At 43.2% G+C, this 14,745-nt stretch overlaps 1 long non-coding RNA gene across 16 annotated transcripts in view; it reads right to left on the bottom strand.

The window, feature by feature from the left end:
• Positions 1-14,745, bottom strand: part of LOC128323519 (uncharacterized) — a 440,731-nt gene that overhangs the window by 99,917 nt on the left and 326,069 nt on the right. The gene's annotated exons all lie outside the window — the stretch shown is intronic.

Raw genomic sequence — 14,745 nt, 5'->3', positions numbered from 1 at the left:
ATCAACAGTAGAAATGGGTGTCCCACAACATCTCATTGTTTGTCCCAGGACATCTCATTGTTCTCATGAGAAACCTATACACAGGACAGGAAGCCACAGTCCAGACGGAACATGGTGAAACAGACAGGTTCCAGATCGGCAAAGGAGTAAGACAAGGCTGTATATTTTCTCCTTATTTATTCAATTTATATGCTGAACATATACTGAGAGAAGCTGGATTGGAAGAAAATGAGTGTGGTTTTAAAGTTGGAGGAAGAAACTTCAATAACTTGCACTATGCTGATGACACCACTCTGATAGCTGAGAATGCAGATGATCTGCAAGCTCTAGTAATGAAAGTCAAGGAGCACAGTGAAAAAACGGGACTACGACTAAATGTAAAGAAGACCAAATGACAATGGGTACATCAACCAGCCTCAGAATTGATAATGAAGACAATGAAATGGTGGATAGCTTCTGCCTTTTAGGATCGACCATCAACAATGAAGGACCCAGAAGTCAAGAAATACACCACAGACTAGCATTTGGTAGGGTTGCAACAAAGGCCTTGGAAAGGATATTTAGATGCTGTGCCATGTCTATACTTACAAAGATTAGAATCGTTCGGACAATGGTTTTTCCCGTGGTACTCTATGGATGTGAAAGCTGGACTTTGAAAAAGCAAGATAGAAAAAGTATTGACGCTTTTGAACTTTGGTGCTGGAGAAGACTTTTGAGGATACCATGGACAGTCAGGAAAACAAATGGATCCTAGAACAGATCAATCCAGAATTTTCACTCGAGGCACAAATGACCAGGCTCAAACTATCATACTTCGGAGACATTATGCGAAAACCCAGCTTCCCTGAGAAGTCCATAATGCTGGGGAAAGTTGAGGGAAAGAGAAGAAGAGGATGACCAGCAGCAAATGGTGGCTGGTTATGACAACAATGAATGCACCACTGAGAGACCTTAAAGGCCAAGTTCAAGACAGATCATCCTGGAGAGAATCTATCTATGTGGTCACTAAGAGTCGACACTGACTTCATGGCACTTAATCATTCAATCAATCAAATGCATACCTGCTAACATGTCCCTATTTCCCCATATATTTACATATTCTCAGTGTCTGCAAAAGCATAAGAACAACCCTGCTGGATCAGGCCCAAGGCCTACCAGGTCCAGCATCCTGTTTCACATAGTGGCCCACCAGATGCCTCTGGAAAGCCCACAAGCCAGAGGTGAAGGCATGCCCTCTCTCTTGCTTGCCTGCAACTGGTATTTAGAGGCATTGTGCCTCTGCAGCTGGAGGTTGCCTATAGCCACCAGATTCCCTGTTTGCTCCATCTGGCAAACAATCCTGAACATAAAAAAGACTAATTACCTGATAACAGGTGTGTTGACTGTGTTCATATCCAAAGAACTGCTAAATGTAATAGCTCCACCACACCCTGCATGCTTAATTCTATCTTGTCTGGCCTGGACTTCTATTACCTTGGTCCCATATGACCTAGGATCTCTGCCAAGTACTAAAGAGTAAATATACTGAGAGGTTTTTTAAAAAGAAAAAAAGAATGGAGATGCATATTTTCTCTTGAATACATCTTACTAACTCATCTATTAATGAGCCAAATAAGATTCCACATAAATATTTTTCATGCAGCAAAGGAGTAAATACTACCCTGAGGAAAAACTGGCAGTGGGGGCAAGGGAACAGCTAAGGTTCAGTTTTAGAAACTGGTCACAAGCATAAAAACCATGTCAAATGATCAAAAAGAGTTCACACACACAATAAACATTGTATGAAAAGAATTTCACAATAAAACCATTTAGCTAGTATTTTTATAACCCATTTTCTAATCTTTCCTTGTCAGTGTTGAGAAGATGGTTATAAGTAGTGGCTCATGATAGTTTCACAGCAGTAGGTTATTTTATCAATATCCTATATTTTAGATATGATAAACCACACCAAACTGTGGGGTTGGCAAAAAAGAGAGGCCCATTTCCAACCTAACCTAATTGCACAGAAGCCAGTGGGAGATGGCTTCCCTGTGTGGGCAAGAGTTGTACAGGAGATCTGTATAGGAAATTTGCATCTTCTGATTTGCCTGAATCCCACAGTCTGTCTCCTTTAGAAAATGTCAGCACTGATGTAGAGACTCCTTGGGATTCAGGAGAAGGATGTAAGCATCTCTATAAGTTGCAAGCTGCTAACCATCATAATTATGAATTAAACAATGGATGCCATATATAAACAAACATCAAGGTGACCTCAAATAATGCATGTACTACAGTGTATTCTAAATTGTGTCAGCAGGAACAAATCCTGGTTAATACTACTACTACGAATATTTATATACCGCTCTTCAAGCAAAGTTATAGACAGTTGTAGCAAGTAGAAGAGGGGGAAATGAAAGCACTTGGGCTCACTAGGAGGTAAGAGTTCTATTCTAAACCTTATAGACCCAAAAGCTGGGCGTTTTTACTTCTCTATTCAAATAAACAAATGAATTTTTGTCTTCTGTATTTTTAATTGAGGCAACTAGAGAAATCATTTTTCATCTTCTCTGTGCACTTTGAACCCTGGGGTACCACGGAAAGGAATACAAATCTACTCACTCGCAGAGCATCAGACATGTTGAAATTGCAAAGCTAAATTTCCTATCTTGAAAGGAAGTGGAACACCCTGGTGACACCTGGAGAACATTAAAGCCAGCTTTGGTTTCAAAGACAGGGACTCCTGAGAAAAACAGAGGTCACACTTGTCAGAGCACTTCTTCCTTTCCAAACGCAATTCTTTTTTCCTTTCTTTCATGTTTTGACTAACATTATTAATCCTGGAAAATATTTTTCTTCCCTTTGAGTCTTTCCCAGTTCATGAACGGGCATATTCTGCTTTTTTCCATATGGAGAACTTGAGTAGTTTGAGATAACCAAGTTGTTCGATGAAGCAGCAAAACAAGCCAATCACTCAGTGACCCCTGAATGACCATCAATGTATTTTCTATCCTAGGCCAAGAACTACTTAATTCCAGACATTGGCACACACATATGAAGTTACTACAACCATATGGTCACCAGAAGTTAAGCCACTTTCTCCCTCATAAATGCTGCTTTGTGGTGCAGACCCAAATCAACGATGAAGTACAGAAACAAAGAACTGAGTCCAGAGTCCAGAGCAATAATTCAGCTAATCTAGCTTCATATCTCCCAAAGTGGCCAACAACCAATATTTAAGATAATGCAACAACTTGCCGATAAGCACCGGTTTTCTGGAGGTTCCCCCCGCCTTAATCCTATAATTGTATGCTGAACACATTCATTTATGAGTAAATTATGTTGTTTTTAAAATAGTACTTACTTTCAAGTACTTTTCTTAGAGAATGTTTGAAGATAGGGTACAGGCAACCTTGCCAGAATCAGGAATACTCATAGGGCCTAAAATCCAAGAAGCATGTTGTGCACAGGCTAAACTCAAAATCTAGGGCAGTGTCGAAATCCAAAATAGCAATCTGTGCAAATACGGTTTAGTTAGTAGGCTGGTTCACACAGTAACAAAAATGAGGCTAAGAGGCAAGCTACTCTGGTTTGCATGATTGTGGAAACTCACGGAAACCCCTCCAACCCAAGGTTGCTCAAAGTGGGGTAACCCAGCTTTCCTACCCTGCACTTAAACAAAGTAGGAGGAAAGGGGAGCTCCCCTACCTTGATTTTCTGGTCACATGAATCCACTCATCTCTTCTACCCAAGCACTGGGACCCAGCAGGCCCTGCCTCACGTGGAAACAATAGACAGCTGTGATTACATGCATGGATGTGCCATTCTGCAAAGCAGTCTATGATCCTGTAGCTGCAGCAGTTTCAGCAAGACTGGGTCCACCTTCTGTTTCTTCATGGCCAGAGGGCAGCTGCTGACATCATGAGGCTTTCAACACAAAGCATTTCAACACAAACACATGAGGCTGGCAACACAAAGCATGCTGGGAAGTCCTGCTCGGAGGACTTCCCATGCATAGAGCTCACTATTTCAACAATGGATGTCTTGCCGGGCTTAATCATATGTTTTCTGGGTTTGCTGACCCAAACATAAGTTCCGATGGTGTGCTGCTACTGGGGGAGGAGCTCTCTAACTCTTCAACACACACCCCAAATGGTCATGTGAACAGGTGTGTGTGTGTGTGTGTGTGTGTGTGTGTGTGTTTCCCCTCCCCGATCTAGGATATGGATCCTAATCAGCTACCATCTTCAGAGATAATCCTTTGTTATGTTATTATTTTAAATGCCTGAAGTTGCATAACTGAGCAAAATTCAAAACAAAATCGCAAAGTGAATTGTGCAATTGCACCAAAATAACAGCCAAATGCACAAAATTATAGTACATAACTAGTGCGCCCTGAACAAGAAGCCAGGGTAAGCCTAAATGCTCTTCTCCCCCAATTGGCATGATAATCAGCGATTGTTTGTTTTTAAAATCAACTTCCCCAAGAGTAGCTCAAATGCCTGAGGCGGGTTACTTACTATGGAGGTTTGTGGTGGTGCAGTGACAAGAAGCTTCTATGCATAGTGAGTTACTGTATATGAGCAACTTGTCACATGGAGGCTCCTGTCATGGGAACAATCTAAATCAGCCTCCATGAAGCTACTTGATCATGGGCGTCCGACCTTAAAAGCCATTGCTCAAGAGGACTCTTTTTGAAGTTTAAAAGACAGGGCAGAACCAAACAAAAATGACAAACCACAAAGATGTACATATCCTTAATATATGCAATGTTGCAGATAATAAATCCGAATGGCCTTCAAACTGGAAATGTTCTTCATTAGGGGAGTACATGAGAACAATTAAAATATGCTACAGATGGTGCATAATCAAGCCCAGGCTTTCTCAAAGGATCTCAGGTAACATGAACTGACAGAGATCTCTGTGCTCTAGAACTACCAGTCAGAGGAAACAGGACTGGGATAGAGGGACCAATGGCCCGACTCAGCATAAGGCAGTTCCTTGTATTGGATGCATTTATTTTATTTATTTCCCATTTTTCTATTAAAATGTTTACTCAAAGTAGCTTATGAAGGACATAGGGTTGTATCTAAAAATGATACTCATGAATAAATTATTTTGAAATTAATAGGGACTTAGGCTAATCCTAACATGTTCCATTTATTTTAATGGTGCTTAGTCATGACAACTTTTCTTTGGATACAGCCCATTAAAAAAGTAAAAACAACTATCACTTAGAACATACCAAAACACACAATTATAAAATCTACAATCAACATTGTAAGCATCAGACTAATACAATCTTAAAAACTGTTAAAAAAAATTTTTTTTCACAATGTTAAAAAACAGATCATCAAACATTAAAAGACTGTTTGAATAGGTCAGTTATCAAAGCCCATCTGAATGCAGGAAGAAAGGGAGTCCACCAACCTCACTAGGGACAGCATTCCAAAGCTTCAGTGCCACCACATAAAGGCCCCATCATTGAATCTTGAATAATGGTGGGATAGGGAGCAGCACTTCATCTCAAGCAGATTCATATGGGAGAAGGCATACATACTCATGGCTATGTGTCTCTTTGTCATGCTCTAACAACAGGGATGGAGGGAAGAGGTGGGGGTTGGCTCCAGTTCTGCCTCTGCTACCACCTAGGCCAGACCTGTCCCTTCATCCTCATTTGTGCCAGAATTTACCATAACAGCAGGACTCAGGAGTAAAAGGGAAAGAGGCAGTCCAGGGCGGGGGGAGGGGGAGGTGCTCCAGTTCTGCCCCTTCCCTAAAATAGACAAAACATGGAGTGAGGAGGAAGAGTGGAGGAGAAAATCACAAAAACACTGACGTGTTGTTGTTCTTTCAAGCTGTATGCCCTTTGAAATCTTAAGTGTCCTTGTGCATATGCAGTTTTCTTGGCCACAGCCAAATGACACAAGTGATCTCCTGCTAATTGAGCAAAGAGGCACCTTTCTAAAGTGGTGATTCTCTTTACTGAGCGGGGGAGAGCAACTGGCCCTATCCATTCCCCGCACAGCATCCCTCCAGTGGCTGTTGCTGGCGTCTATCTTATATTTCTTTTTTAGATTGTGGGCCCTTTGGGGACCGGGAGCCTTTAATGTGTTTATTTATATGTATGTAAACTGCTTTGCAAACTTCTGTTTGAAAGCAGTATATAAATATTTGTCATTCATCATTCACGATGCCTTCTGAAAAAGTAACAGTTCACACTGCCACTGCCCTCCCACTCCAAAACATGCAAATTGATCTCGCTCTTTCGATGTAATTGCACCAAGGCATTCTCGGTTAAGAGGATTCCACTTCAAACTTTTGCACCATACGCCCTGTTGCCTCCTCTCACCTCCACCCCACATCACTCAGCATGAGAGCAATGGAATTAGAGCGTGGCCTGCTGAGCAAGAGCACTGCGCAGGCACTCACTCTGAGGTCAAGTCGGGCTCTTGTTGGAACAGAGAAAAATGGAACAAACAACAGTGGCTGATGCACTGCAGTGAGGCAGTCACATGACAAAACCAGGAACCCTGATGCACCTGCTCCAACGGCACATACTCTGAGGGTTTTCCCTGACTGATGTTGTCACACCTGCTGCACAGGCTGTTTGGGCAAAGGATGTGGGTTGGCTGGAAGCAGTGCACTCTTCTAACATACACCCTGGCATAAGGAGGTGAGCGGCAGACACCCACACACAAACAGACAGAAGTGTATAAATACTTGACCTTAAATGTCAGCACACAAGGGAAAAAATAGATAGGAAGCAGCTTCTCACCAATGGGTACAGCAGGAAAAACCTTTAAGCCATCGCCACAGAGAATTGAGAACCTAGTTAAAAAACAACCACCGCCACCTAAAGCTAGTTTGAAATGTCTGAAAGCTGCAGTCACTGCAAGAGCATTTGTGCTAAGTAGGCAGGATGTAAACACACAGAGTACATATTGAGGCTGTTCTCACGAGCAGGCAAGACCCGGTTATGGCAGCCAAGACCAGGCCTGGCTGTCCGTGAACACCACCAGCATCCATGTGGATCGTGGCGGTGCTGGAGTGGCAAACCCGCCTATGGAGCCTGCCAGTTAGCCGAGGTTAAGGGTGCAAGTGCGCCCTTGGGCTAACTGCTTGTGTGCAAGCGCCAGCTGTGCACTGCCACAGGAGCGAGCGATCCCCACAGTGCTGTACTGTGCAATTTCTGGGGGCTGGGATGACGTGTCCCGACCTCGGCGCTGCATGGGGTAGCAGAGGACCATCTGGGCGTGTGATCCACATGCCCAGCAACGTCTTGGTAATCATCTGCAGGGAAGGGAAGGTTATGCCACCTTCCTTTCTGCCCGCCTTCCCAAACGGTTGTGTGAATGGACCCAACTTCTTCACCATGAGAGTTCAAAAGTTGAAGTTGAGATTCTCTATATTGTCTGTGCTTTGTTTGTTTGCTTACTTTGGCCTATGCAGAACTGGAGCACAACTCTGGCAATAACTCTCAGCTTTTTACAGCCCTTCCCATCCTGGTGTTTATATATATTAAATAAACAATGGATAAGATAACAGAGTTGGACTCCCCAACTGACACTCCTATTTCTCCAAAAAGAAAATTCTTACAGAAAATAACACCAATTTACAAATGAACATAATGATTATAGAATGTAGCCAGTGTGTTCAGATGATCCAGGTGAAGTCCAATGTAAAGGGAAAAGGCAGGCAGACATTCTAAAGTGTGGTAGAAGTGGTTTGAATGCACATTCACTGCATTTTGAGTCATTTGTTTTCAGGTCAGCAAATGTCTGTTCAAATCATTTCTCCCACACTTTAGAATGTCTATCTGCCTTCATCCTGAGTTCCAGACAGACAGAAGACATGTGTCAATAGTTTTCAAGGTTCATTTGCTAAATATTAAGGACAGAATCTTCTGTTTGTTTCTATTTGTACAAACTGAGTCGATATATACTCCTCTGCTTGGAGAAAAACACACTCAGATCACCAAATCTGACAACTGTATGGTAATTACTTTAAAAAAACACACACAATGCTAAACAAAGAGCAACAGTTGTAATTCTAAAAATAAAACATGTTTTTAGCATATACCTGTAATGGACCACACACGAATATAAACCCTGCAATATGTAAACCATCATTATTGTGCAAATTATGTGTGTTGTCAGTATAAAATTCAATGAAACAATTCAAAATGGAATGCAAGCAATATTAAAAATAAACATCCTATCACCAAACAGCAAAATTCACTGAGAAGTACTGAAGGTTAGTTAAAAAAAATTGTTTTAATCCAGTAATAATTGTTAAGGCAATCCCAATCTATTCTACTTGTCATCACCTAGTGGTCATATAGTTCTGTATATGCTGGATATCATGTTGTCTGCAAGATAGAAACTATGCTTCAACTTGCCAGAGTAGCAATGATATGAGCACTTACTGGATTTGGGGCCCTTTCAGATAACTTGGTTCCCCACTGAACCAATCATATGGTGTTGGGGGGGCTGCAGGGGGAGCCATCCATTCAAATAAATCTTTTATAGATCAATAACAAATAGTGACACCTGTCTCATATAAAGTGGCTGACATGGTATGAAAATGAGTGTTCTCTATAGACTGTAGGGGAGTCCAAGCCAAACCTAATCTAGGGAATCCTAAAGCCAATGATCATAGTTTCAGGGCCAATGAAAATTTCACCAGTCTAAATTAAGGCTCTTTCAAAAGCTGAAAATTATTTCCCTTATTATCCACAGCTTTGGAAAGAAAACAAACCTCTTAATAATGTGCAATCCTTCCTCTCTCACACTTCAACCATTGTCATGTCCTTAGCATCCCTATGTCATTCCATGTACTCTGGCTTGGTCTTGTGATGGGAGAATATTGCGAATATTCATCAACACAAGTTGAGTGGAATCATGCTGTCCAACCACAATATTTCCATCCATATAAGACAGCCTCATTTTAATTGAGTATAATTCTTTTGAAGAGAGTTACAGTATGGTGAAGGGCAAATAAGAATGGCAGCTCATTGATGAGGTTAGGATCATGAAAAAGGATAACAACGCTTCATGCACTCGAGGGCTTTTGCAATTTACAGACTGCTAAAAATCAACCTAAAATGTGTGCATGTGAATTTATGAAAGGGAAGCCTGAAGGCAATTAAAAAAACAAAAACAAATACAGAGTAATCTGAATGCCTTCTGTGTGAAGTTCATGAGTGCTACACAAACTACTTTCATTCAAAGCACAGGGTGTGTTGCTTTTTATGACCCAGAACTAGTGATCTCCCGGAAAAGAGAGATGCCTATCTAAATTTAGTTATGTGTGTGTTGCTAGCATGGGTACCCAGCACAAGGGTAGCATCTGATACTGTACTGTACACTTTACAATCTCTGCCTTAATGTTTGAGGAGGACATGCTTCTGGTCCTTATGGATGTGAAAAAACAGTGAAAAAACATAGGTAGTGGCCAACATTAGACACAACACAATGCCAGTGTTGTGCATAAGCTGGCACCGCTGCATATGTGACAGGCAGCGTTAACATAAGAATAGCCCTGCTGGATCAGGCCCAAGGCCCATCAAGTCCAGCATCCTGTTTCACACAGTGGCCCACCAGATTCCGCTGGAAGCCCACAGGCAGGCACTGAGGGCATGCGCTCCCTCCTGCAGTTACTCCCCTGCAACTAGTACTCAGAGGCATCCTGCCTTTGAGGCTGGAGGTGGCCCACAGCCCTCTGACTAGTAGCTGCTGATAGACCTCTCCTCCATGAAGTTATCCAAACCCTTCTTAAAGCCATCCAGGTTGTTGGCTGTCACCACATCTTGTGGCAGAGAATTCCACAAGTGGATCATGCATTGTGTGAAAAAGTACTTCCGTTAGTTGGTCCTAGATTTCATGACAATCAATTCATGGGATGACCCCTGGTTCTAGTGTTATGCAAGAGGGAGAAGAATTCCTCTCTATCCACTTTCTCCACACCATGCATGATTTTATAGACCTCTATCGTGTCTCCCCGCACTCGTCTTTTTTCGAAACTAAATAGCCCCAGGTGTTGTAGACTTGCCTCATAACGAAGATGCTCTAGGCTCTAGGATCATCTTGGTTGCCCTCTTCTGCACCTTTTCCAGTTCTACAATGTCCTTTTTTAGATGTGACCAGAAAAAAGGACATTGTAGAACTGGAAAAGGTGCAGAAGAGGGCAACCAAGAGCATTGCATAAGTGGGTAGTTGTGCAACCATTTAAAATAGCATGCCTGCAGGTTCACAGTGCCACTAATGGAAGAAGCGCTGTGCAACTGCAGGTACATAGTTTTGTGCAGCTGTGCAACTGCCCATTAGTGCAACAACACCAGAACTGCCTGTTGCATAGTCAGCAGTGGCAGCTGACGGGCAATGCCCGGATCTGGTGAAAGCTGACATCACAATTGTAAGCATGTAGTAGACGTAAGGCCCCCAGCACAGTACTTCCAGTGACTGTTGCTGGTGTCTGTCTTATGTTTATTTTTAGACTGTGAGCCCTTTGGGGACACGGATCCATCTTATTTATTTATTAGTTCTTTATGTAAACCGCTTTGGAATCTTTTGTTGAAAAGCGGAATATACATATTTGTTGTTGTAAGGCTCACTGACTTCAGTGGGACTGTGCTTCTTGGTAAATGTCCTTAAGATCACAGCCACAGACTCCAGAGAAAGGGGTAGGGTGGCCAATGGTGAGGGGAACACACTGCTTCTTGCACACTGCCTTGCCTCTCCACTATAGCTTCTATTAGCTGCGTTTCTGCATCTACAGTACTTCGAGCAGGAATGTTAGGGCTAAACAACAGGCAATGAGGAATGTGTTATTAATAGGGTATGCTTAATACCAGAAACACCTTCTCTTCCAAAAAGAAAAGAAAAAGGGGGGGGGGGAAGCTGGTGGAGTGTCCAGCCAAGATTGTGGCTACAGTGTGCAGGGAGAAGGATTAACCCTTTTATCCCATACCGTTTCCCATCCAGAATTTCTCCAAAGCTACTTGCAGCAAGTAACTACTCCAGGGAGCCAGCTGTTGATGGGGAAATGGTGCAGGTGGTAAGGGGTCAACCACCCGCCCCCACTTGCCATGGTCCTCATTAGATCCCTCCCCCAGGGCTGCTTTTTCTGATGATGATGATGATGATGATGATGATGATGATGATGATATTACATTTATATCCCGCTCTTCCTCCAAGGAGCCCAAGTGGTGTACTACATACTTGAGTTTCCCCTCACAACAACCCTGTGAAGTAGGTGAGGCTGAGAGAGAAGTGACTGGCCCAGAGTCACCCAGCTACTTTCATGGCTGAATGGGGATTTGAACTCTGGTCTCCCCGGTCCTAGTCCAGCACTCTAACCACTACACCACGATGAAGAAGAAGAAGCAGCAGCATTTCTGTTATTATATATACATATAGGAACATAAGAAGCTGCCTTATATAGAGTCAGAGCATTGGTCCATCAAACTCAATACTGTTTATACCAGGAATTCTCAACATTGGGTCCAGATGTTATTGGACTTCAACTCCCATAATCCCCAACGAAAGGCCACTGGGACTGGGGATTATGGGAGTTGAAGTCCAATAACATCTGGGGACCCAACGTTGAGAATTGCTGGTCTACACTGACTGGCAGTGGCTCTCCAGGGTTTCAGGCAGGAATATCTCCCAACCAGGGGCGTAGCTATAATTGAGCGAAAGGGTTCAAAGAACACGGCCCCCAAGCTCCTAAGGGCCCTCCAGCTCCATCCCTCCCTATTTTCTTAATTATCTCCCTCACTCTGGGGGGCCACCAGAGAGGGATGAACACGCCCCCCCTCTCCTAACTACGCCCCTGCTCCCAGCACTACTGGAGATGCCAGAGACTGAACCTCAGACCTTCTGCATGCAAAGTGGATGCTTTACCATTGAGATATGGCCCCATCTTTCTTAACACCACATTTGTCACAGCACGTACTTTGGTTCTTCAAGTGCTCTGTGGGATGCATATGTCTGCACCCCATATTAACTGCTCCTGAAACAACCCAAATAAATGTAAACTACTGCATCAGAACTGGCTCTCAGAGACCTTTGATTTTCTTTAAGCATGATACTTCTAAGAAAATTCTGCTTGTGTTTCAAGGAAAGCCCAAAGATAATTTATCAGGTTTTTAGGCTCATACTTTGTGAAGTATTGCTTAGAATCTTGGAAGTCCTCAAGGAAAGCTTGCTTACCTGTAACCCTCTGCCTGGAAGAAAATCAATTCTTTAGTTTGCACTTTTATCAGAAAACTTGTGATAAAAATAGTTGACAAACATTTGAGGACAAGCGAGTTTCTGGTTACAAGCCTTAAGGAATGTAGCTCTGTTTTCTCACACTGACCTCAGATGAACGTAAGATGTACTGATCTTTAGACAGGGAAGTTACACTAAATCCAGACCCTTACAACTTCCTCTAGAAACCCTCACAGAAGTTCAAAGAGCAAATGCCGGCTCTCTTGTCTAGCAATAAATTTTTATTTGTTGATTGTTACTGGGAAACTGTTACACTTAATTCCTGGTGAACTACCCTGTCCTCAAAAGACCCTATTGCTGCAAAATGGCTACATCTCTATGGCTTCCGAACACTAACAGTGCAGGATATGAGTAGCTGCAATCAATGTAAATGTCAGTAGCCAGATAAAGATTCAACACCGTTGCTGAAGATTATGCATCTGGGCTTATCTTTCAAAGTAACAGTGCCAACAGCAACACTGTTGCTCTTTGATAACACTTCATGTAGATTGCAAACCCAGTAGGTAGAGACCATATTGCCTAAATGAAACAATTTCATTTAGGAAATTCCATTTCAGTCTAGCTTCTGATCTAGTCTGAATGCAATCCTATTGATTCTCCTGGACCTCTTTGTGGCTTCCAATACTACTGGCCATGGTAAGGCTATGTACACGAACAGCCCTACCTGAGTTAGGAACATCCTAAAGTGTAGCACCAGGATCAATCCTGATCCCAGCACTGCCTCCCCCACAAGTACAGGTTTTGTACACAGGCTTTTACCTGGGTTAAAGGGTGCAAGTTCACCCTTTACCCAAGATACAGGGTCAGGTGTACACTTGGGCTACACACAGCCCGAGCATACACAGAGTTGGGCGCCTAGAGAATCAGTTGAATCACCCAATGCACCTAGAGAATTGGGTGAATCCCCCAATGCACTGCGCTTGTCACACAGTGCATTGCGGAATTCCTGGATGCCGAGACAAGAAGTCCCAGCTAGGGATATGAACGGAACCGGCTGGCCCAGTTCGGTTCGGAAGTCCAGACCAGATTCGAACCTGACTGGACCAGTTTGGTCCGGCACCGCTTCGAAACCACCACCCCCAGTCCAGTCCAGCCCAGAGGGCCAGTTGCGATTTTTAATTTTTTAAAAAAAAAAATTATTACCTTTAGTCCCTTTGGGGGGCTTCCTCTAGGCTGCAGGGGAAGGCGTCTGTGAAGGTTCCCCCTCCCCCTGCTGGCCTCGGTCATCACCACCACTGCCCGCTTGGGCCTCCGTATTTTGGCATGGTAGCCATTTTGTGTGGAGCCAAAAAACGAAAACAAAAATCGCGAACCCCCTGAACCATTTTTTGGGGGGGTCGGTCCAAGGTCAGACCAAACAGGGGGTGTTCGGTTCGACCCCGAACTGTCAAACTGAACTGGTTCAACATCGAACTGGTTTGGGGTCAAAACTGTTTGCACATCCCTAGTCGCAGCCTCCAGAGATCTGCGCTGCTCTGTGCAGCACAAATCGTGTGGGTCTGTGGCAGTGTGCTGGGTAAAACCCTGCATTCCCCCTTGCCTGCCTGGTCATTAGTATAGCCTAGGTATCTTTCTAAGGTGTGTTGCTACATTTGAGCTGGGGGACACTATACTTTAGTGCTTCTGATTGTTTCTTGAGGGTGGTCCCAGAAGGTGGTACTGGGAGTCTGTTGCTCCATACTACAACTGTTGGCTTAGGGGTATTGCATGGATCCATCTTGACTCCCATGTTGTTAACAACTCAGTCATGAATCTCACTGGGTGACTCTGGACCTAATCTCTCAGGCTAATCTACCTCACAATGTAGTTGTGAGGATAAACATAACTGTGTATACCACTCTAGGTATACATACATACCAACTTGAAGTATGTATGTATGTATACAGAAAGCTGAAGATACCATGCACTCTTGCTCCTTTCCATCAGATCCTAGGAAATGGTGAAAGTTGGGAATGACTATAAATATTTGTTGTTGTTTTAGTAGTAGTAGTCGTAGTGTCATCTGAGGTCAGTGATGGTCTGGATGCTAGTGAACAAACTGTGATTTAATCTAGATAAGATGAAAGTACTGTTGGTTGGAGATTCTGCTGATCTAGATTCAGATGTAAATCATGTTTTAAATGAGACTTTATTCCCTCTGAAGAATGAGGTTCACAGTCTGAAAGTTCTCCTGGATCTAATACTGCTCCTGGAAGCAGAAGTGGGCTGACCAGGACTGCCTTTTTCTAAATTAGTCTGGTCTATCCAGATGTACTATGGAGGAAAAGCAAACCTGACTGCAATAATCCATGCCCTACTAATAACCAGGTCGAATTTTTGCAAGGTACTGATTGAAGAGTGTTCAGGAATTTCAACTACTGCCACAGTATTAACTCGAGCTTGCTAAAAGAAGCACGTCCTCCCTGGGCTGAGTGAAGAGCATCAGTTCAGAAACTGAAACTGATTCACAGGACACAAGCTAGGGATCAGTTTCAGGGAGAAAAAAGGCTGGAGG

Source organism: Hemicordylus capensis, chromosome 4, assembly GCF_027244095.1.
Source record: "Hemicordylus capensis ecotype Gifberg chromosome 4, rHemCap1.1.pri, whole genome shotgun sequence".
In the NCBI taxonomy this organism is placed as follows: Eukaryota; Metazoa; Chordata; class Lepidosauria; order Squamata; family Cordylidae; genus Hemicordylus; species Hemicordylus capensis.
The sequence above is the reverse complement of the archived record's forward strand: the minus strand, read 5'-3'. Positions and strand labels throughout refer to the sequence as shown.